We start from the raw sequence: 24583 nt of genomic DNA, 5'->3' as shown, positions 1-24583 counted from the left end.
AACTTTTCTGGTTTAGATTGATGCGTGTTGGAACAAATGATGTTTGCCTTGAATGCCTGCAAAGGCTCATACATTAATAAAAATCCAATAATAATATCATCAAAACCCTATATTATAATCACCAAAGCACTAATAATCATGTTTAAGCCTCAAAGCACCTTTCAAAAAACCTGTGAACAAAAAGGATGAAATCGCTAAAGAAAATAAACAGATTTTTCTAGAATGAAAATTCGAGACTTGAAGAAAGCATTTAAGCATTATAACACTTAATAAGATCTAGCTTGGATTTAACCAATGTTGTACCAAAATAGTAGGGAACAACCAGGAACGTAATTATTTCAATAGCCATTTCATTTACAAAAAATCTTTAAAAGTATACATTATTGAATTTCAGTTTTCTAAATGTGTGAATATTCCAAAACCTTGATAGATTTAAGTGACCCTAAATTAGATTGGAACAATTTATAAAAGATTTCAAGCCATTGAAAGATTAGTCACCTGAACTATAAGCAACATTTCACAAAGAGTTCCACTGCCTTTGCGTAAAACTTCATCAGGGGGCATAGGGATTATTGTTGCTAAAGAAAAGATAAATGGGTGTACATATGTCATGTAAAGGTAATATGTTGCAACTGCATCAAATACTGAATAGGAAGCCATTGTCTACACAAAATAAGTATCAAAAGAACATATCATGGCACTCAGAAATGGAGAACAATGAAACTAGTACACTGACAAATAATTTAAACAAGCAATGTAAATAGCAATGCAATATTATCTTTTACTCCTACTAGTGAACTACAAAATGAGTGAATCAAGAAATCGGCATCAATATTCAAGTGTATCATTATGACTGACCTGTGGCTCTTCCATTGCAAAGCAGACCATATCCTCAGGATTTACTTCCAATGGATCATAACCATGAATGACCAAGAATAAGTCAGTAGGCTGGAACGTACATAAGATATAATACAAGCGAACTAGGAAAACTTGTCCTAGGACAATTAACTGAATTGTTAAGAACTGACATAATACTTGCATATTTCTAATTCGTTGTCTATAGCTTAAAACATGAATACATCTACTAAAAAAAATACAAATCACTCAACAAATTTGAATGTGGTAGAAGAGTGATCAACAACACAGTGAATCGAGTCTATAAGTTTGTGGCATTGACGACACTTGCTGGTTTGAGAAGAGATTCAAAAGGAGGCCTGGTTGAGGATGCATTTCAACAACAAGAAAGAGCGAAGACATGATGCATGCATCACTCTGATGAAAAGACTAGCAACGAATAACATGCAAACATATGCTTATTTTATAAACTTCAATGAAATCTATTTTCTCTTGATCAGATCAAAAGACTGCAAGACATCACTCGAGGCATTCGCATCATGATCTTAGCCAAATTACAAGAATTCATTGTAATCAAATTACTTTCTTTCAATATAATGGGAGGAATCTCCTTTCACAGCAATTCACCAAAAACAAAAAACTCAAAACATGTAGAAAACAAAAAGTAGAGAGTGCCATTTAAAGAACTTTTTCAGTGTGCTGAAGAAAGCTGGTAGGCAATACAGTACAAAACTAGATTAAACATATACCCACCATTTTAATCTCAAACAAGACATCCACTGAATTGTTATCCTATCTTAAAACAAAATCAAGATTCATGAAACTACCAATTTAAAAGGTTCATAGTGCATTCTATCCATTAAGCAAAGTGCAACTTGAGATAAAATTGTTTGAAAAGTAACCTTCCAGAACACGTGTAAAATGAAACGTACAATTTCTGCCAAGTTTGGATCAGGGATGTTCTACTTGTAGATGAAGAGGTTCTGCAAGTCTAAAATAAAACTACAGCTCCAAAATCAATGACAATTTTTCTGTTTATAGTGTTACTGCTACCATAAACATAGGAAAGATACATAAGAATATGCCCACTATTTAGAAACATCAAGACAGTAAGACACGAGATCTTGAAGGGAAAAGAAGAGGAGGTTTATAGAATTAAAATTACAATTAACGAAAAAAATCATTTTGGCATATATGTGAAAAAGGAAAACTCGCACAGTCTAAGCCAAGGATAAATTCCATTTTAATTTCAGGCTGGGCATAAAATGCATTCACCAAGCACAAATGATTAAATAATATCTGGAGCAAATCTTGATCTATTTCTCTAAATTTAAGCTCCTTCTAAACATAATATAGAAACTCTAACAAAAAGCTATTTAACTATTAGAAGTTATAGTGTTTTGATAGACAGAACTAGCACCTTCAGGCCTTGGCTACCTTGTGGTAGATAACTGTCACGCTTGACCCAAGCAAAACAATCTAGGTGGCATGCAAATTTAGCACGTCATTCACCTTGAATTTTATCACAATGGAAGCCAAGTTCCTGCAGTCAACCAACAGTAATATCAGAATGATACAATATCTTCACATAATGCAAACAACTTTAGGATAACGATTTACTGGAGATGAAAACTTATAAGCAGCCAAACACAAATTAATAAATCACTTTGATAGGGTCCAGGTGAGAAATTGCAAAACCTTCTCCTATTTGAAAACATAAATTAAACTTGAATTTTAAACTATATTATTTTTCATGAATAAGGGGACTAGGTAAACAGCATTAGAGTGCCAGTCTCAAATAACAATCAACTGGAAATGATATACGAAGAGTTGTTCCTAGAGCAAGAGAATAAAATAAATCAAAAGAGAGAAATATACATACAACATTTTAAGTTTTAATTTTAATTTTAATTCTATCCAAACATAGGAAAAGTTAATTCTAAAGCTCGCACAAGTCCTAGCTAAAAATATTTTTTGTAAAATAGACTTAATTAATGGGGTCGTGAGACTGAAGCCTAAGAAGCATCAATGCATTTAGACCTGGACAAATGAGGTAAGAAAAGAGTAAAACATTCTAACCATAATTGCAAAACTTGTTTAGTACTCACAAGCCAGATTGCTACGCGAGTTGTTATTAAATTCATGGTGATTCTTCCCTATAAAACTGATTTGGCAGTAGGGAAAAACACAGTTTTTGTGCTAATACTTTTCCAAATCCACATTAAAACCTTTTACTGCCTACAGTTTTTAAGAAAAACACTATTTTTCACTTCATTTCCAAACAAAATTGGCAACTTAGTGTAATTAGTCTTTCATATTTTACTTCATTTATTAACTTAAGTTATCTTGGCCGTGCATTTCATATTTTATATTTCAGTATGTCAGCAACAAAGGGTTTTTTATCAACAAAAGTATGAATAATATTTTGTCACATGCTTGTCCTAAGGTCAAATGGGATAAGTAATGGAATATACTTCTTTATACATAAGAACATAACAAACACTAATCTATTAAATAAAGAAATATCACCTTTCATGAATTTAAGATATTAAAATCTCAATTCTTATAATTTCAATTTCAATACATTGCTTACTTACAAATAATTTGTTTACTTTTAAATACTTTATAGAAATTATTAACTCCATTCAAAGTAAGAGATGCTTCTAACATGCACCATCCAATTTCAAATTTTAAATTGGGCAGCCATTATTCTTCCCATAAAATATGATTTCTATCAACTTTTAGTAGGTACTAAATTTGAATATAAAATCAAATGTCAATATGATACTTCCACATGTCAATTTCTAAGCTAAAACATGATTTCATAACGTTTGCCCCACTCAACCTATTGCTCAAACTTTTAGATCTTAAACTATAAGAAATCCACGAAAAGAGAAGCTCGATGTAACCATGTGATTAGTTCAAATCATACTTTAAAATACAGAATACTTTTTATAAATTGCAGGCCATGTAAATCTTGACATTCCAACTAATAAGTCATATCATTCTTCTCCATTTACAGAGCTTTCTATGTCTGGTCTTTTGGTTGGTTGTCAAAATAGTGGTTCTCCATTCTTATTTACAAATATATTTCTTCTTAGCTGTGACGTTAGCCCATAGCTAAGCAGAATCTCTATAAATAAGAAAAATGTTTCCATCCATTCTCTGCTATCTATATAAAAGAGTGGTAGGGTTGCTAAACTCTTAAGACCCACATTTCTGGCTACATCATCATTCTATTCAACTTGTCTCTGCTAATGGATGAAAAGAAGAATAAGGCATGTTTCACCGAAACACTCTTTTAACATTACCATATACATTGATCGACCCATATTTTGTAGACAATGAAGTTGATTAAATGATCTTTCTTGGTTTTTTGTATGTGTAGTATTCATGGCCGAAGTTGGTTGCTAGGAAATGGCTAAATATAAAGTCAAAACCTGAAAAGTTTCAAGCTGATGGATTTATTGAAGGTAATCCCATTCTCACAAGGAAGAATGTGCATCTAATTTTTATAATTGTGGTTCAGTTTGTCCTTGTTTTGGATGTTCATGGTCGTATTGCACTCTTGCTTTTACTTTTGAAAACTTTCTAGCTTGCTTCAATGAAGTGTAGTTTATCCTAAGATATTTCAAATTTCTCAAGGAGACCTCTAATACTACAGATCAGTGCTCTTAAAAAAAGTTAATTTTTCTAGTATAAGGTCAAATATTTTGGTGCTCAAATCACTGTTTTGAAAACAATGATAAGTTGGGTGTTAATTTGATAACTTACCAAAAGACATCAACTCATTGGGAACCACTCTTTCCTGTCTTTGCATTGCCGTCAATTATTATTAGATTTTCTAATGAGGGGAGGTCTATTTAGTGGCCAAGTAGAATTCAAGTTTTCATACTTGATACAAATAAAAATGATAAGTTGGTACAATTAGATTTTGTATTAATCAACATTTTGAATCAGGTTCCATGATCCTATTTGTATATCTAAACTAGCACAGTTGTAATTCTTACTACTTTTCTCGAACATGACAGAAAATTTGGTGACCAGACCTACATATGACACACCGAAAGACATGAGCCATATATGTCTCAGGATACAAATGTGCAAGATCTAAGGTATATCACTCATTAAAGTGGATTCAGATAAATTCAGCTGAGATTTGATAAGGTGTTACTATTTTGCCACTGCCTATAAAATCTTTTCTTCTAAAACACTGAGCTATTAATTTAACCCATGTTGCATTACAAGAAAAATTTGACTTCAATTTGTTTTTTTGGGGTTGCAAGGTATTTGTGGGAACATGGAATGTAGGAGGTGAAGTGCCCCACATTGGCCTCAATTTGGATGAATGAGTATCATCAACTCCAGCAGATATCTATGTTTTTGGGTAAAAACAATATCCTCTCATCTCACTCCAATCAGTTGTATCAATAGAAAACGTGTTTACTCTTCTTTTTCTAGTCAATTGGGTTCCAATTCATGGGTAAGTCATTTTGTTAGGTGCATACAGGTAATCTTGTTCTTGTTGGGCCAAGATGATTCCTCCTTTGGTTGAGTGTCCATCCAATCTTTTGATTTTCTTGGAAATGGCCCTTGATCAACTATCTTCTAGAGATTATCAAGTGGAATCTCATCTCACTATCTTTAATTGCAGGTGTAGTGTAACAATTGTGCCTGTGTAGTGTGCATTTGAGGTCTAAAAATAAACATCTTTCATTTTACTTTCTTCAGTTTGATTACCCCAACATGCCAGTTAGTCGATTTTACTGCATGCTGACCATCAACAGCTAACAATAAACAAATCAAATACAAACTTCACAAGCATAGATAGCAGCTGCCAAAAGACTGAATTTCTTGGATAAAAACCTGAGTCAAACTAATCAAAAGCTTGGTGTTTGAACAAAAAAGATATCATGAATGAAGTGTATATTGAAAAATGTTGGCAATAGGAGCTGTATTAAATGTAATTAGCTTGTTGTCAATCAGTTTCAATTAGGAACAGTAGCTTTCTCCTAAATAATATTCTGTTGCATTTTTTCTACTGTTCATTTTTATAGTTTAAAAAATAACTGCTTAAACTTAGAAAATTATAGATTGCACCAGAAAAACTAAGTTCTCAATCTCAAAATCTGAACCTTTTTCTCAAAAACTTGGAATCTGAGCATTCAATATACTGATAGAGCAACTAATAAATTATGAAATTCCATGAACCTTAAGCAGTGTCTTCCATAATGGGAATCTTAGTCACATAAAGCCATCAATTTGTGGATAAAAAGGAAAAAGCTAAAAGTCATGGTAATACTCTTAAAAAATGATAGAAACATCACTGATTAAGGCTTCACAATCCCTGAATCCCATATTTTACAAAACCTCTCTTTCAAAAGTAAAGGATTCATTTAATTGCATTTAGTTACTACGTCATATACATACATAACTAAAACTTTCAAAAGATACTCATTTTAACATTTAATTATTAGTCTATTTATGCTTAATGCATTTGTTATCAAAATTAATTATTTTTATATAACTTATAATTTATATATAATGAATATATTTATATAATTAAAAATCAACTAACTAATTGTTCTCTCCAAACCACTGAAAGTGAAAGATATTCATCAAAGATGAAAAAAGAAGTCTTCCCATGACCTTTTCATTTATTGATATTGATATTATCTCCTCTCAAAGAAGATGTTATAGTCCTTAGTTTTAACCCCCTTTTTTGGATATCTCAATTGTTTGTGCAGGTTTCAGGAAATTGTGCCATTAAATGCTGGGAACATATTGGGTATAGAAGACAATGGTCCCGCTGCAAAATGGTTAGCCCTTATTTGCCATACATTGAACAAAGATAGAAATCAAAGCATCAGTTTTACATTTTGTAGAAAGGATGGGTCAATATCTTCAGAGGATCAAATTTACAGTTTTGATTCTGATTTTGAGGGTTCTCAAGGGCATAATAATTTTGCTCCATCCGGGTCACTTTCATCAGAAGATGAAAGTTCATTCAGTGGGAGAGATTCACCATATTCTCTTTATTGTGGCCCAATCTCATACAGTTCTTCATCAGAAAGATCCTCATCCAACTTGGGTGAGATGAATTACAACTTCAATTCAAGTGGGCCAAATTATTGCTTGGCAGCTAGCAAATAGATGGTTGGCATTTTTCTATGTGTTTGGGTGCGTAGTGATCTGAGAAAACATATCAGAGATATAAAAGTTTCTTGTGTTGGTTGTGGGCTAATGGGCTACCTTGGAAACAAGGTATAATTAGAAAACTTGTTTCATGTTTTCCACACTATTCAAATGAACTATTATTGTAGGGAATAGTTCATTTCAAGATTTTAAAAGTTGTTCAATATTCTTGTATCTAAGATTACTCATACTCCAGAGGAATACCTATTTAACAGATATTTTACTTGTTTACAGGGCTCTGTTTCGATCAGCATGCTATTCAATCAGACAAGGTTCTACTTTGTTTGTAGCCATTTGACATCAGGAGAGAAAGAAGGTGATGAGATATTGAGGAATTCTGATGTGAGGGAGATAATGAAGAAGACCCACTTTCACCAAACAAACAAGATTCTCTCATAGAAAACCCCAGAGAGAATTTTGGAGCATGAGTAGGTTTTAATATTGTATCCTTATACTCCCAAATAGATATTGAATAACTCAATACCATTAAATTTTTAAAGAAAAAGCAAATGAGAAAACTTCATATGAGATCTTACAATTATCTATAATAATTTATGACAAAGGTTTAGGTAATATGATGTCTGTCTGATTTGGTTCTATATTTTCTTTCCTTTTGTAGTCAAATTATTTGGCTTGGAGATTTGAATTATCGTCTTGCACTCCATTATTCTGACAATAAACAACTCATGGGAGAAAACAACTGGGAAAATCTATTCGAAAAAGATCAGGTAGATACATAATCTATGGCATTGGATTGAAATGCCAGGGTTTGGATTAATTTTATGACCCAAACCATAAAAAAATCATTCTTAATGAATAATTCTATTGAACATTCATAGATGTGCTAAGATTTTATTGAAACTTTTTTTCAAAAATATTTTTCTCTATATATTCAGTGGGATCTGAATATCCAAGGGCATGCAGTAAGGTGTCTTAGACTTGGCTCCTACTCATGGCCATGATGGATTTGATTCAAGGTAAGTCTTTCGAACCCAAACTGTGGTCTTCGAGCACCAATATTTAAACAGGAGTTAACAAAAAGAAAACAAAATTTGAAAAATATAATGTTACATTCTTCCTCCCCAAAATTTAAAGGCATTTATCAGTTCATTGGAAGAAACAGAAGTTTGAAGCTTAAAAAATGACAAACTAGGGCACACCCACAGCTTCCACTATTATAGCAAGTCATTCTTCCTCAATGCTCCACCAATCGATCTCAGATCAAAACGAAAATGGATGAGTAAAGACAAGAGAAACTTACAAAGAGCATCTAACGACGTTTCATAGCGAGGAAAGATCTTTATGAGGCATTCAGAAGAGCAAAAACCATTTTTGCATGCAGCTCCCATGCACGGGCAAATGCATAACAATGAAATAGCGAAATCCCTTTTTCAGTTTAACATTATGAAGCCCGTGTTGGTCGAAATTTTGACCAACATGGGAATGGATTAAAAAAAAAGATGTTTTTCCTTCCATATTTCGACCAATCTAAAACATTTTAATAGATGGTCAAAAATTTTGGTCGAAAAATAGGGTCAAATGTACTAGTGGCAAATGATGTCATTTTGAACTAGAGTTTTTAATAACAACTTCAAAAGCATCTCAGAACAACTAAACTTAGTTCTTAAGTCTGACTTACTTCACTCAACAATTTATCGATGGTATGCTATAGATTCAGACAAACTTTTCCTAAAAATTGCTCTTTGATCACCTTTGAATCACTTTGAAGGTTTGAAATCACCTAGTGAATGAAAATTATTTTCAAAAATTTGATATAAACCTTCAATCTATCAAATTAGGTATTCAATAAATGCTTCATACTATGTTAGGTACATTATGGCTATCTCAGCCTTCACGTAAAAAATTTATTCACAAGAATTTCTTTCCATCATTCGATCTTCATTTTCATTCACATGCTTAGCTCCATCAACATATCAATTGGGTTCTATATGGGAGCTTGGTTTATATACCAATACTTGGTTGCTACAGACAATAATACTGATACTCGACATCTATTATGCATATAATTTCTTTTGCTCAATTCTTCCTCATATCTATCCTAGTGCACCTTGATTCATGTAGATATGGACTTTTAAGATATCTCCTATTAGGAATTGGTATATAATTTATTATTCAAGTGTACAGTTCCTTACATACTATCTTTTCTTAGTTAGAAGTGGTGTGATCACCTAATCCATTGGATTGGGTGATCTTGGCTTCACTTGATCCACTACTTCCACATTCTATCTTCTTTCTCTAGGTTTGATTCAACTCATTCCTTGTTTTCTCTACACCAACTTTACATTTTCCCTTGATGTGTTCATTGCTTGGTGCTAGTGCTCAAGTCCTACAGTTCTTGCTTATGTGTCCAATCTTGTGACAACCAAAGAAAACTAAGATTTCATTTAACCATTTCTCATAATTCCCTTTGAAATGTGTCCTAATGCAATTTTCTAGAATGTGACCATATTCTCCACAATAATGACAACTATACCATGTATTGTAATCCTAGTTATGAAAATTACCTTGCTTAGGTGCATGCCCTTGCTTCTTGGATGTCTAGTTAGACTTTGCCTTAGATTTGCATTCTTGAGCTTTGTGTCCATACTTCTAACATTTGTAGCAATGTCCTTCAAATATAGGTGCAATAGGAACATTTCTTACCTTTGACTTGCATTCATGTTCTTGGTGTCCTTGTTTCTTGTAGTTAAAACAATGTCCATTGAATTTTGGTTTAGAATTTTTCTTACCATTCTTGCTTCTGTAAATGTTTGTTGTATGTCCTAGTTTGCCACAATGATAGCATGTAGGTTTTCTTTTTGCATTTATTTTTTCTCCACTCTTGGATGATTCTCCTTTGTTAGTGGATGAAGAGTGCTCGATATATCCTAGCCTAGAGGTGTCACTAGGTGTTCATGGTGATCTCATTAGTTCTTCAAAGTTTCTTATAGCTTCATTAGGTTTGTTCATCCTCTCCATTAGTTTCTTCTCAGATCTTAACTCATTTTTTAGTTGATCACTTTGTGATCTCACATTTGCAATCTCTATATCTTTTCTATTCAGTTCCTAATTTGCAAGTAGTAGTTGATCCATCATGTATAGTTAGTTTCTTGTGAGTTTTTACACATCAGATATCCTTTTATCAAGTCTAGTAGTCATTTGTTTCTTGTCTTCTTCTGCCATGACTTTTTCTTCTTCAACTTTATTTTTATGTTTAGTCACTTCACATAACCTCACTGATTGTATTTCATGGTCTCTCTTCAATACTCTGATTTGTTCATTCAGAATGTTGTTATTCTCCAATAGGTCTTCTATTGTTGCATCACTTTCACTGGGATTACCATCTTCAAATAGTCCTTTAGTGTCCATTTCTTGATAGAGTGTATTATTTTTTTGAATAACCATCTCTTTTCTTTTCGTTAAGGAATTCTTCAACTCCTATCTAGCTACTTCAAGCTACTGCAGTATGATCTGGATGTCAAGCATATAATTTTCAATGATTTTTCCCAATTTGTAAGCCTCCATCTCCAAGATTTTGACTTTCAAGTTGTTAGACTTCTTCTAAGAGAACAAAGTTCTGATACCAATTGTTGGAAGTATTATTGGAAAGTAAGATACTAAGATGGGGGTGAATCAGGATCTACAAAAACTTTTTAACTCCTTGAAACAAAACAAGTATATTGACCATTTGCCCATCTCATATCTAGATCATATATCATATAATCATAAACTGGAATAGATCTAGGTATACATCACATCCATCAATATGAGAATAAATGAAAACACATAACACAAAGATTTGGTTACTTAGAACCCTCCAAGGTGAAGGTAAAACTAGGGTAGGGATGACACCTACAAATCTTCACTACTACATCAATAGAGTGTACCTGTTAAGGCTACAATGTTTGATCACTTTTGTTGATCCACCCTGTGAAAGGTGTGCCATGTTAAGAGCTTACAAGACTTATTCAGTCTACCTTGATTAAATGATTTAAACTTACAACTAAGTAAGCACTATGTTAGGAGATTAAATAGGCATGTTAAAACCACTTGTTAGAATTGTTAGTGTAAATAATTAATTATTATTTAAAATTTACTTAAGTTTACTTAGATTAAATGCATTATTTTATTAGTTTTCATGTAGACACCTAGAAGTATGTGTAGTCATATGAGTTGTCTTGTTGACAACACAGGAGTTTGCATATTTATCTAAGTTGTCATGCAGACAACATAGTTGTTAGCATTCTAATTAAGCACATGGTATCTACCACATATTTTTATGAGATACATCTATGTAAGCTTATCCTCTCATCATCACACAAACTCTTGCGCTCAATGGAGGATAATCCACTCTTGGTGGACATGTGCTTAGTTGTGAGGCTTATCACTTTGCTAACTCTTAGACATTATGTTAGTGTAAACAATTATTTATTACACTTTACTTAAGTTTACTTAGGATAAATGCATTATTTTATTATTTATTAGGTTAGGAACTTAGGAGTTTGCATACTCATATGAGTTGTCATGTTGATAACACAGGAGTAAGCAACTCTAATTTAGCACATGGTGTCTACAACACGGAGTTTGCATAACCAACTGAGTTGTTATGTTGACAACACAACTATTCACACTCTTATTTTAGCACATGGTGTCTACAACATAATTTTATGTGCTACACCTTTGTAGGCTTATCCTCTCATCATCACACTAACTCCTGTGCTTAATGGAGGATAATCCACTCCTAATGGACATGTGCTTGGTTGTAAGACTTATCATTGTGCTGACTCCTAGTCAGTCTAGAGGCCTTTATATTCAAGCATTTTGAGTGTGTGCTCAATCAATTACATCAATTGTATATCATATTTTTATTCTAATCGTACTCTATTGGTCTATTTTGTGCTAGTTATTGTGCTTCTTAGTCTTGGGTGATTTTGCCCTAAGGAAAATTCTTACATGGTATTAGAGCCATAGGAGTGTCATTGCATAACCATTGGAGACCATTCTTGCTTCACCTCTTTGAGGACACCTTTATTCAAATCCAAAGTATCTGCAACTATTGGGAGCATTTAGAACTAAAGTGGATCTCACCATTGTGTCTGGAGCGTCAATTCGGTGAAAATTGATTATAAATTTGCCTATATTGGGCCATAGCAAATTTGAGGCAAATTTGTTTTGCAAACTGACACCCAAAGGCCTGATTTGCAAATTTGGTATGATCATTTTTAGATCTGCATATTTATTTTTTCAGATCTGAATTTATTTTATTTGCCACTATTTTGCAATTTTCAGCTTTATATTTTTTGAAAAATATTTAGGCCTTGTAGGCCTGTAGAGAATTTTTTTTGCAGGAATTGGGTGGTGAAATCATGGCCCTCATAGGTGGAATATTATTTGCCACTTCTGGTATATTCATTCACAGTTCGATGGACTGCACATTACACAACTGGTCATAACATACCAGAATCTCAACACAATCGGCACCAGTGGCCAATTCAACACGATGAGCAAACCCAACACATTGCAGCTTCAATTTGTTTGATCACTATGGATTTGTGTTTATAAACACCTCCACTAGCATTTGCGTAGTGCATGTGGGATATTTCCCACACATTCCTTGCAGCCTTAAAAATCTTTTCAATGACTGCAGTTCCATTCACCAACCGCTAGAACCCCTCCTCCGACCCTGCTATGGCTTCTCCAGTGTGCTCTTGCCAGTCATCATTTACCACCAATGAACCTTCTTTTTGGCACCCAGATTCTCTACAAATGATGTTGCCATGTGGAAATCTCAGTCGTAACCATAGCTGACACCTCGGTGTACTGCCCCTACCACACGACCCACCTCAGCCACCACATGGCCTTCTTAGACATTGTCATGTCTACATCCACATAGGTTGTTGAGTCACATTGCCATGTAGGAAGACCTACACACTTTTGTACTATTGACATCAACATCCATATAGCTAACATCATCAATCATACGTTGATGTCACTACCATGTCATCAAGGAGGGCATCTTTTTTGTTGATGTAAGCATTTCACTATGTTAAAATTGATGGTCGTTTAACCATCATCAAAAGGCCAAATTGAACTACTACTGTGGCTGTTTGGACATCAAATTTAACCTCACAATTTGCTAATTAGACCCCTCCCTAGATTCAGTTTTGGTTTGACAGTCCGACTTTGGGAGGCTATATCTCAATCATTCGGACTCCAAATTAGGTGCATTTTTTTAAATTTTGGGTAGAATTTCCTGAACTTTTCAATGCTGTTATTATTTTCTATTTTTTTTTATGGATTTGTCAAAAATTACAATTTTGAGTGATTGTACCTATCTAATCTTGCATTTTGCAACTTCGAATGCTCTATACAGGCTCATCTGGACACATAATTAGGTTCTATTTTTTTTAACATGAATAATTTTTCATCTACTTTCTAGATTTACAATTAGATTATATACTTGTGTGGAAAAAATTACCACTTTGAGAACTAGGTCCTTTCTTTGTGTTGTATTGCTTCAAAATTGTTGTATTTCTGAGCTACATTGTAAAGCTTCAAATTTGAACTATAAAAGGAGGTTGTAAATAGAAAAATAAGAAGTCCACTAAGTCCATTTTGACAAAGTGGTCTATTGTAATTATACTAAGTATAAAGTGCCAAATCATGCATTAGGGGGGGTTGATTGATTATATTTTGCATTTTGGGGGGTGCATACATTTATTGATCTCATGGAGTTTTGTTTCACATGTCAGTTTGGTGTTAGACAGAGATTGACAAAGAAGAACTATAAAAAATGGAGTGCCTTAATCATTGATCATCTAAGAAGAGAGCATAAGGAAGTGTTTCCTTATCTATGTTCCAAAGAACTGCACTCATCCATTGATCTGCCACCTATTAAAATAATTTTAGATGTCATTTATTTCAATGTCAATCCTTATTGTTTTGAAATCATTAACAAGTTCAATGATCCTTATGACATTTGGATGGCTCTTTGAAAGCATATGGAGCACCTACAGTACCTCCATTTCTAGAAGAAATTCTATCTTCAGTCACTCCAATTATAGTACCTTCAATTCTAGATGATATCACATGTTCAGATACTCCTATTGATTCTATTGATCTTGTTCTAGCCACAAATGCTTTGATTTAGTACAAAAAGATATACCATGTCTTCCTACTTTAGCTTCATGGGATGACTTCCTTCTAGACATTGTCAGGCTATTTGTGGAGTCTCACATTGAAGATGTGGGAGACATCATCGATGACATTAGTCTTCTCTTTGTTGAGGAGACTTCTTCACTTATTGCGAGGACACACTCTGACCCTCAACCACTTGATCATTCTGACATGATTGTGGACATTTCTTTATAGTAGATGGAAAAAGACTCTTTCACTTATGAGGAGTCATATCAATCTTTGGAGATTGTATTCTAGTTTCCTCAGACATCATATTTTCTAAAGATTCTTCCTACCAGTTGGGGAGCATTCTCTACTACACCTATGGCACCATTTCGTCCTACGGGGAGCACCATCATTTAGCTTTCATAGTGCAACTTCTTTAGTCATCAAGGAGCTTCTTTCATGGGTGTGCATTCATTATTGAAGGGAGATGACATTGCTTCTCTTCCTACATTTTTGTATCCAAATGCTTCATCATCTTTGGAATTTGATTCAATTTCATCCTTGGACATGTTACCTTGTTTGCCACCTTCTTTTTGGCATCCACCAAATTGGTTCATGGCATCTCCATTCATCAAGGACTTTTCAACATATTAGTAGACTTTAGAGGCAACATCCACCACATAATACATCTAGATCCCTCTTCCATCTTCCTATCCTTCGTGGGAAGCATATTTGCACCTATACTTGGTGTATCTTCTTCCTAGAGAGAGAAATATTGTTTGTTGACATTGGATTTTCTTTTTTCTTCAAGCACTTATCATTATGAGATCCTTCACTAAGGGGGGAATTTCATCGAGGGATTATCTATTGTATATGCATGATGTATGTCATCATTGGGGGATCTTGATTACTCCATCCATTCATGCATCTTTATTATTGTACTTATCTCTCTTTTTGGGGAAGGGTTTTTCCCATGAGGTTTTCCCTCTTTCCACATTTGCGGAGAGATTGTGCTTGCATTTTAGCATTGCATTTGTACTTGGGTACCTAACATGGCCTAGTAGCCGGGACCCATTATGCATTTCATCATAGCTTTTGTGAGCTTAAGTGCATTCCCCTAAGTTGCATTTAAGGGGGGGTGTTAGTGTAAATAATTATTTATTACACTTTACTTAAGTTTAATTAGGATAAATGCATTATTTTATTATTTATTAGGTTAGACACTTGGGAGTTTGCATACTCATATCAGTTGTCATGTTGACAACACAAGAATAAGACACTCTAATTTAGCACATGGTGTCTACAACACTGGAGTTTGCATAACCAACTGAGTTGGCATGTTGACAACACAATTATTCACACTCTTATTTTAGCACATGGTGTCTACAACATAATTTCATGTGCTACACCTTTGTAGGCTTATCCTCTCATCATCGCACTAACTCCTGTGCTTAATGGAGGATAATCCACTCCTATTGGACATGTGCTTGGTTGTGAGACTTATCAGTGTGCTAACACGTAGTCGATCTAGAGGCCTTTATATTTAGGCACTTCTAGTGTGTACTTAATCAATTACATTAATTGAATATCATATTTTTATTCTAATCATACTCTATTGATCTATTTTGTACTAGTTATTGTGCTTCTTGGTCTTGGGTGATTTTACCCTAAGGAAAATTCTTACACATTCTAGAGGCCTTTATATATAGGCACTTCTAGTGTACATGTACATCAATTATTCATTCTCATATTGTTATTATGGTCATACATTATTGGTCCATATTGTGCTAAGTCTTGAGTTTCTTGATCTTGGTGTCATCTTTCCCTAAGGAAAATTCTTACATGGTGTTAGAGCTAAGGGAGCATCATTTCATATCCATTGTAAACCATTTTTTCTTCACCTCTCGGAGCACCATGATTTAGATCCAGAGTATCTATAGTTATAGGGAGCATCTAGAGCCAAAGCAGACCTCACCATTTCATCCAGAGCATTGATTCGATAAATTTTGACTATAAATTTGCCTGCCCTAGGCCATAGTCAAAATTGAGGCAATTTTTTTTTTTTGCAAACTAGAACCAGAAGGCCCGACTTGCGAAATTGGTAGGATCATTTAGATCTATGTAATCTATTTTCAGATCTGCATTTTTTATATTCACATCTTTACAAAAAAAAATTCGGATCTGATGTATTTTTTTGTAATTTTTTTGGTCTATTAGGCTTGTAGAAGAGCATTTATTGCAAGCAAACTGGGTGGTCAAATCCCAGCAGCCCATGGTTAGCATTAATTCTCTACGTATCTAGCTTGCATCAATTTTTCATAGACTACAAGTGGCCAAGAAACATACCACTGGCATTCATCCAAACCAAAATATTCCACAATAACCCAGTGGCATATCACAACTAGAACATGTTGGATCAACACACCAGACGAAAAATCAAAGAACCGGTGGCCTTAAGTCATTTCAACTAGTGGTGGCCCTTTTATTCTATTCCCCTTGGCATCTTCAAGCTAGGTGCATGTGGGATTAATTCTATACCACTCAACAATTTTTTCTACACCTGTTGGCTTCCACATCCTGGCCACTGTCAAATGACCATCGACCTCGCTCCCACTGGCCACTCTACAACTCTCACCAGCAATGATTCTCCAACAACTCCTCCACCGTCCATTAGAACCCCTGGTGACTTAGCTACCAAGTCAACATACTCAACCATGTCTACTGCAACATCAGCACAATGGTACATGTCAACAATCCGATATGTCATCCTGCATAGTCAACAACATCTGTACTGCCACGTAAGCCAGAGGGCTGATTTTTTGCTGACATCACCTTTTCATGATCTTAAATTTGATAGTCATTTGACCATCAATGGTAGGCCATATTGCACTACCAGGATGACAATTTGGACGTCAATTTTAACCCAGTGTTTTTAGGGTAGACCCCTCACCATATGTAGCTTTGATTTGATAGTCCAACTTTGAAAGGCCATATCTCAGTCATCTAGACTCCAAATCAGGTGTAATTTTTTATTTTTTTTAGCTAGAATTTCCTAAAAATTTTAATGGTGCTATTATTTTCTAGATTTTGGCTACTATACCTATCCAATCCTACATTTTGCAACTTCAAATGCTCTGTACGGGCTCATCTAGACAAATAATTAGGTTCCATTTTTTTTGAAAGTGCATAATTTTTTGTCTACTTTCTAGATCTATAATTAGATTATAGGCTTGTGTGGACAATAACACTTTGAAAAATAGGCTCTTTTTTGCATTGTATGGCTTTGATCAAACTTCAAAATTATTGTACATTTGAGCTACAATGCTAAGTACCAGATTTGAAGTCCAAGAGGAGGTTTTAAATAGAAAAATCAAAAGTCCACTTAGGCGTAAATTGGAAAGTGGCTATTGTAAATGCACTAAGTATAAAGTGCCAAATCATTCATTTGGGGGTAGGGAGGTTGATTGAGTGAAAAAGTGGGGGGGGGGGGGGGTGTCTCTTGGTGTTGTGTTCCTCTTTTCTTGTTGTTATCTTTCTTTCCTTGCATTATGGGAAACCTTAAGATTCCAAAATTAACAAAACTATGCCACATGGTTAGTTAAAAAATGGTGTGAATTGATGAATGATGAAGTTTCTCAATATGTAGATGGATCTTTTCCAAAACCAATAGGTGATCAATTATCTAAGAGTGAAATTTGTGCTTGGGAAACAATAGATAGGAAAGCCCTAGAACTCATTAGGTTAGTGGTTGATGACAAGATCCTCTATCATATCATAAAATATAATACATCAAAGGAAACTTGGGATGCCCTTAAAAACCTATATGGGAAAGTGGCTAAGGAGAATGCTGACAAGATTGAGGATGAGCTTATCTCCCTAGATCCTAAGAGCTTTGATTCTATCTAGGATTTTATCATTAAGGTGAATGAGTTGAGAACAACTTAATGTTTGTGGTAGTCCCATTAAAGATGATAGTTGATTTATCTAATTCACAATAAGCTACCATCTAAATACTCCATATTTGTCTCTTCTTTCAACACCACAAAGAATACCTTAAGGGCTTCCTATAAGAAAATCACTTTTGATGACTATGCTCTATTGTTAGATGATGAACAAGCTAAGTTGATAACAATGGAGATTCTCAAGTCTTCAAGTCTAAGGCATTGGTGGCTAACAATGAGAGCTCTAAAAATTAAACTAGTGAAAGTTCAAATAAAGGAAAGGGCAAAAAGAATAAGTGGAAAGATTAAAAATAAGGGAACACATAAAAGTCAAAATCAAATCAACAACAAGGCAAGTCTTCTCCAAATACCAACAAAAAGGGGGACAATAATTAGGAAAAGAAGAAGTGCGCCTATTGCAAAAGAATTGGTCATGATGAACATCAATGTTATCACAAGCAAATTGATGAGTTGACAAACATTATGAACAAACACAATGTTCCATTTCCTAATGCTTATAAGGAGAAAGGATCTTCATCTTTAGATTCTAAGAGCAAAGGGAAAGCTTTCCTCACAAATATTGTTAGTCAAGGAGAATGGATTATTGACTCTGTTGCCACACATCACATGGGTGCTTCAAAGAGCAATTTTTCTTCAATGACACCTTAAGAGGTACCTCACATCTTTGTAGGGGATGATACTAAAGTGGAAGTTGAAGGAAAAGGTGAAGTTGAGATGGAAAGTGGAGTGTTCAAGGATGTTCTCTATGCTCCTAATCTTACCTCCAACCTTCTTTTAGTCTACCAAATCACTCACTATGGAGGTGGAAACAAGGTTAAATTTCTTCTATATTTAGTGGTAGTGAAAAGCATAAAAAATGACTCTATGGTTCCAATAGGTGAAGCTAATCATGGTTCAAGGATTTACACTTTCTCTTCCTTTGTGCCTAAATCTAATGCATAAGCCTTGTTAATGCATTCAAATATAGAAAACAAACTGTGGCATGAGAGATTTGGACATCTCAACTACAGGTATCTTCAATAACTTAGTAGCAAGAACATGGTTCATGGTCTACCTCAAGTCCAATTTTCAAAAGGTGGTTTTTTAGGTTGCACACTTGGGAAGCATCCAAAAAAAATGTTTGACAAGGGGAAGTCTTGGAGAGGAAAATGTGTTCTTGAACTAATTCATAGTGATGTGGCAGGTCCATTTCGAGTGTCATCATTTGGAAAGTCTCACTCTGCACTCACCTTCATTGATGACTACTCTTGCTATACTTGGATATTCTTCATGGCTCATAAGAGTGAAGTGTTTGAATGATTTCTGAGCTTCAAGGCTCAAGTGGAAAATTAGTCAAAGAAAGCCATCAAAGTCCTTTGAACATATAATGGAGGGGGGTATATGAACTTGAGACTTATAGACTTTTGTACTCAAGAGGGAATTGACCTTCAGCATTCAATACCATACACACCACAACAAAATGGTGTTGCTAAAAGGAAGAATAGAACCCTCAAGGAGATGACCACTGGCATGCTACTACATAAGTCTTTTGGGTTGAAGCAATGAACTATGAAAACTACATCCAGAATAGGAGTCCTCATAAAGCTTTGGATGGAGTTACTCCTTTTGAAGCTTGGATTGGAAGGAAACCTTCAGTAAAGCACTGTAGAGTCTTTGGTTGTCCAACATGGGCATGAATACCTCCACAAAAACACAAGGCATTGGAACCTCAAAGTAAACTTTGCATCTTTGTTGGATATGTAGACTCACATAAAGACTACAAATTAATGGATCTAGAGACACATGACATTTTCTATGAGAGGAGTGTACACTTTGAAGAAAGTTGTCCCAATTTTACTTCTTCAACTCCACCTTCATTGAAGAGAGTGACAGTGATGAAAGTGACTTGGAAGATGTTTGTCCACAACCCAAATAGGGGCATTAGCCAGATGAGGTTGATGATATCCCTTCTACATCTTCCTGCACCAGACCTAAATGGGCTCAGCAGACTTTGGATATGGCAGGACCATTGGCCAATTGATACTAGGAGGAAAAGATCACAACACAACTCACTCCCTCATGCTTATATTGTAGTTGCTTCTGATCTACCATCATTCAAAGAAGCTTCAAGAATTCCATAATGGGATAAAGCAATTGAGGAAGAATATAATTCTCTTATGAGAAATGACACATAGGACTTAGTCTCTCTTCCTAAGGGAAGAAAATTGGTTTGGTGTAAGTGGATTTATTGGACCAAGTTTGCAGTGAATGGAAGTGTGGATAATCATAAGGTTAGACTTGTTGCAAAAGGTTTCTCTTAGGTACCTATAATTGACTACACTAAGACCTTTGCACTAGTTACAAAAATGAACTCCATTCATTTGACACTAGCTATAGCCGCAACTTAGAGATGGGTTGTTCATTAGATGGATGTAAAGAGCACATTCTTGAATGGTGATCTTTAAGAAGAGATTTATGTGGAGCAGCCACAGGGATTCATTCAGGATTCTACCTTGGTTTGCAAGTTGAAAAAGTCTATCTATGGACTAAAACAAGCTCCAAGAGCTTGGTATGCCAAGATGGATTCCTTCATTCTCTTAGCAGGGTTCACCAGATGTCATTCTGATTTGAATGTGTACATTCTTTAGAGGGATGATTCTCACTTGTTACTTGTGCTTTATGTTGATGACTTGATCATTACAGGGAGTACAACATCCATCATTGATAGTGTCAAGGCTACTTTGCAGAATAGATTTTTGATGACAAACTTGGATCTACTTCATTATTTCCTTGGTATCAAGATACACCAATCTTCATTAGGGATCACATTATCACAACCCAAGTATGCTCTTGATCTACTTGCTTGATTTTGCATGAGTGACTGCAAGGCTACATCTACTCCATTTCTTTCAAGTGTTAAGTTAGAAGAAAAGTGTTCCGCTCCACTTGTTGATGCTACTTTGTATAGACAGTTGGTTGGAAGTCTCATCTACTTGACACATATGCACCCTAACATATCCTTTGCAGTTGGCATGGTTTCTCACTTCATGCAAGAGCCACATGAAATTTACTGAAAGGTAGCCAAATGCACCCTATGCTATATCTAGAGTACACATACATATGGGATATGCTACACAGCTGGTACTAGAATACAGTTAGTGGGTTATACAGACTCAGACTATGCAAGAGATCTTGATTCTCACAAGTCTACTTTAGGTTACATGTTTCATCTTGGTTTTGGCCCCATTTTTTGGCAAAGTAAAAAGCAAAAAACTATTGCTCTTTCATCAACTGAGACTAAGTATTGAGGAGTTGTCATTGTGGCTACAAAGGCTATTTGATTACAACAAATTCTGAAGGAGTTTGGTTTTGACATACCTAGACCCACAGTCATACATTGTGATAATCAAAGTTCCATTGAAGTCTCAAAACATCCGATGCAGCATCAACACACCAAACACATTGAGGTTCATATGCACTACATCAGAGAGCTGATACATGAGCAGGTCATTGCATTGCAATATTGTCCTACAGAGCAACATATTGTAGACATCTTCACCAAGCCCTTCATTGAGGTCAGGTATCTTCATTTGTGAGATCTCTTAGGGGTCCAGGATATTACACCTGGGGGGGGGTCACATGACTCTTCTCTTCTTTATTGTACTTATCTCTCTTTTTGGGGGAGGGTTTTTCCCATGAGGTTTTCCCTCTTTCTCCATTTTTCAGAGAGATTGCATTGCATATCATTGTATGTACATCATTGCATGTGTACATGGGTACCTAACATGGCCTAGTAGTTGGGACCCATCATAGCTTTTGTGAGCTTAAGTGTATTCCCTTAAGTTGCACTTAAGGGTGGGTGTTAGAGTAAATGATTAATTATTATTTACACTTTACTTAAGTTTAATTAGGTTAAATATATTATTTTATTAGTTTTCATGTAGACACTGTTGGTACCCCATGTGGACCTAGTTTTAAAATTTTAAAATTATGATTTCAAACCTCTTTGAACTAAGGTTCAAAGTAGTTCGAAGTGGTTCGATGCGTCAAATAGGCATCTTGTAGGTTCAATTCAAGCAAATTTCACATGCATGGTTTGAAATGCAAATTCATTGATTTAGAAGAGTTTAGAATTCAATGGTTCGAGTTCAAAGTTTTCAGAGATTTAGAATTCAGATTCATGGCATGCAAGTTTTAGAGGTTCAACATACACAAGTCTAGAAATGCATATGTAACTCAATGCTCAAAAGTCAATGTTCAAAGGATTGAATACACAATTTTTCTCAGTTTCACGTATGATGTTACTGGAGACATTCGAGCTAAATGTTAAGGAGAAGAAAGACACTGAATCTTTATATATAAAAGTAACAACAACAACAGTTGTCTATCATGAGATGATCAGACATTGATAAGTTATAGAGACTAAAAGTAGAAACTCAAAACCGTTTCTTAGATTCATGGTACTGGTTGTAAAGACCAAATTAATGAAGTATACTGGGGAAATGAACTAGAAATATCTATAGAAATATCACAATTTGGAAGAAGATAAAAAGATGCATATGAGAAATTGGGTGAATTACTGGACACATTTTATGAGTAGCTAATATGAGATTGTGTTTTGATGATTATTATCAAAGGTGTATTGGCTACCATTAGTATCTTTAGAAGTATGCCTTGATTCTAAATGATATGGAAGTGCAGTCATAATATGTTCAAATCAAAGGTAGGACAAACCAAGTGGATAATGTTTCAATAATGGTAGAAAACATCAAAATTGAACCTCTGATCTGGGTGGAGTTGGAGATAACATGAGGAGTATTTGACAAATACCCGATCCCAATTCAAGTTTTAAACCACAGCTCTCTCAGTTTGTGTTTGGTGGTTCAATGATATGGTATTGGGCTTTGTCAACCCTAATTAGTTCTACTTTCAAAGGTATTATGGTTAGATTACTCGAGGTTGTCAAGGTTCACAAATTTAATGTTTAAGAGTGTTCACTTTTTCCTTAATCTCGTAGTTGAATTTGACCTTGCAAATACCTTATGAACTTAATTGGGAATTAAAAAAAGGGTTTAGATTGAGATACTCAAGTTAACTAATCAAAATTGATAATGCAAAGGAATGCATGTCATTTGATAGGTGATAATGATATTTCTTTGAAAATTGAGACCAAGAAATCGATGAGAAATGTCCAAGGAGATGTTAATAACATGATTAGTAATTCCCTGACTGGCTAGTGTTCGAGATTGTCACCACTCAAAAGGGAAGTATTGGCGAATCATGGACAAACTGCTTAACAGGGGCATATCTCCATTGCCCAAACTTCTTGAGGTTGATGCTTTAGGAACTATGCAAATGAGATTTCTATCATTTAAGCATGTCATGACACATAGTCATGCAAAACATCCAATTGATTAGCATGATTAAATAGTAGTCTAGCCAGTCAGAGGAGTCATGGTATCTCTATCCAAGTAAGGATGCTCAAGCCCAAATGAACATGTCTATTCTCACAAATGAAATCTCGAACCCAAGATATGAGAGTGATAGGTGATAGCAATAAACCATATGCAAATATTTGATACAAGCTGTCGGACTTGAATTACGGACCAAATATGGATGACATGGTCAAATTAAGAAACCCGTTGGTATGCATGGTATGTGTTTGAATTGCCAAGATTAAAAAAATGCATACTATATTGTTAAATCTTTGGTAGTTCTCCAAAATTGAGAGCATGAACATAGACAGGTCGCACAGTTTAGTGTGTTGGAACTCTCCTCAGCAATGGTGCCCATAGATCATAGATTCCCCAAGCATCATTTTTTCTATAGGGGAAAATACAATACAAAACACCACAAGAAGTTTCAGGAGCATGAACAGATCAATGGCGAGTTTCTAAAGAGGAAAACTTCAAACTTGCATCTCGAGCATGATGATCGTATGGTTAAGAAGAGCTAATTTGTTTGATAGAAATCATGTACATGACTGTAACCCATATTTATAAAAGGATGAATGCATTTGGAATGTTCAACCAAAGGCGCTAGAATGAGCACATATCGAGCTTTATCGAGCTTCATTTGTGAAGGCATTGACAGTGCATGTTCTCAAAGATGAAAATAATGCTATGGGTTCAAGAAATAAGAATACAGCTTCTACAGATGTAAGCACAGAAAATCAAAATCAAGATGTCCCAGAATTGACATAATCCTCAAAATATAAGCTGAATATAAAGGGTGCATACAGATATATTACATGTTTCGTGGTATAAAGATGCAGATTCAACAGACATCCCCAATATTATTTTTATAAAGATAATTTTAAACAAACATTGGGTCATGTGAAGTAATAAAGGGCAATGGCTTCCAAATACAATAAAGAATCAGTTATTATAGCTAACAAGTTAGTTGGAACACAAGAAGCAAAGAAAATACATTATTTAAGGAGGAATTTTCAGGAAAAGGTGGTTCCACTT

At 34.7% G+C, this 24583-nt stretch overlaps 1 pseudogene; it reads left to right on the top strand.

Annotated features, from left to right (window-relative positions):
- Window positions 1–4112: 4112 nt before the first annotated feature.
- Window positions 4113–24583, top strand: part of LOC149531223 (type I inositol polyphosphate 5-phosphatase 4-like) — a 59244-nt pseudogene continuing 38773 nt past the window's right edge.

The sequence above is a fragment of the Cupressus sempervirens genome, chromosome 11 (genome assembly GCF_028749045.1).
Source record: "Cupressus sempervirens isolate cs-2001-9-10 chromosome 11, ASM2874904v1, whole genome shotgun sequence".
Taxonomy (NCBI): Eukaryota; Viridiplantae; Streptophyta; class Pinopsida; order Cupressales; family Cupressaceae; genus Cupressus; species Cupressus sempervirens.
Note: the sequence above shows the minus strand (reverse complement) of the source record. Positions and strands in the feature narration are given on the sequence as shown.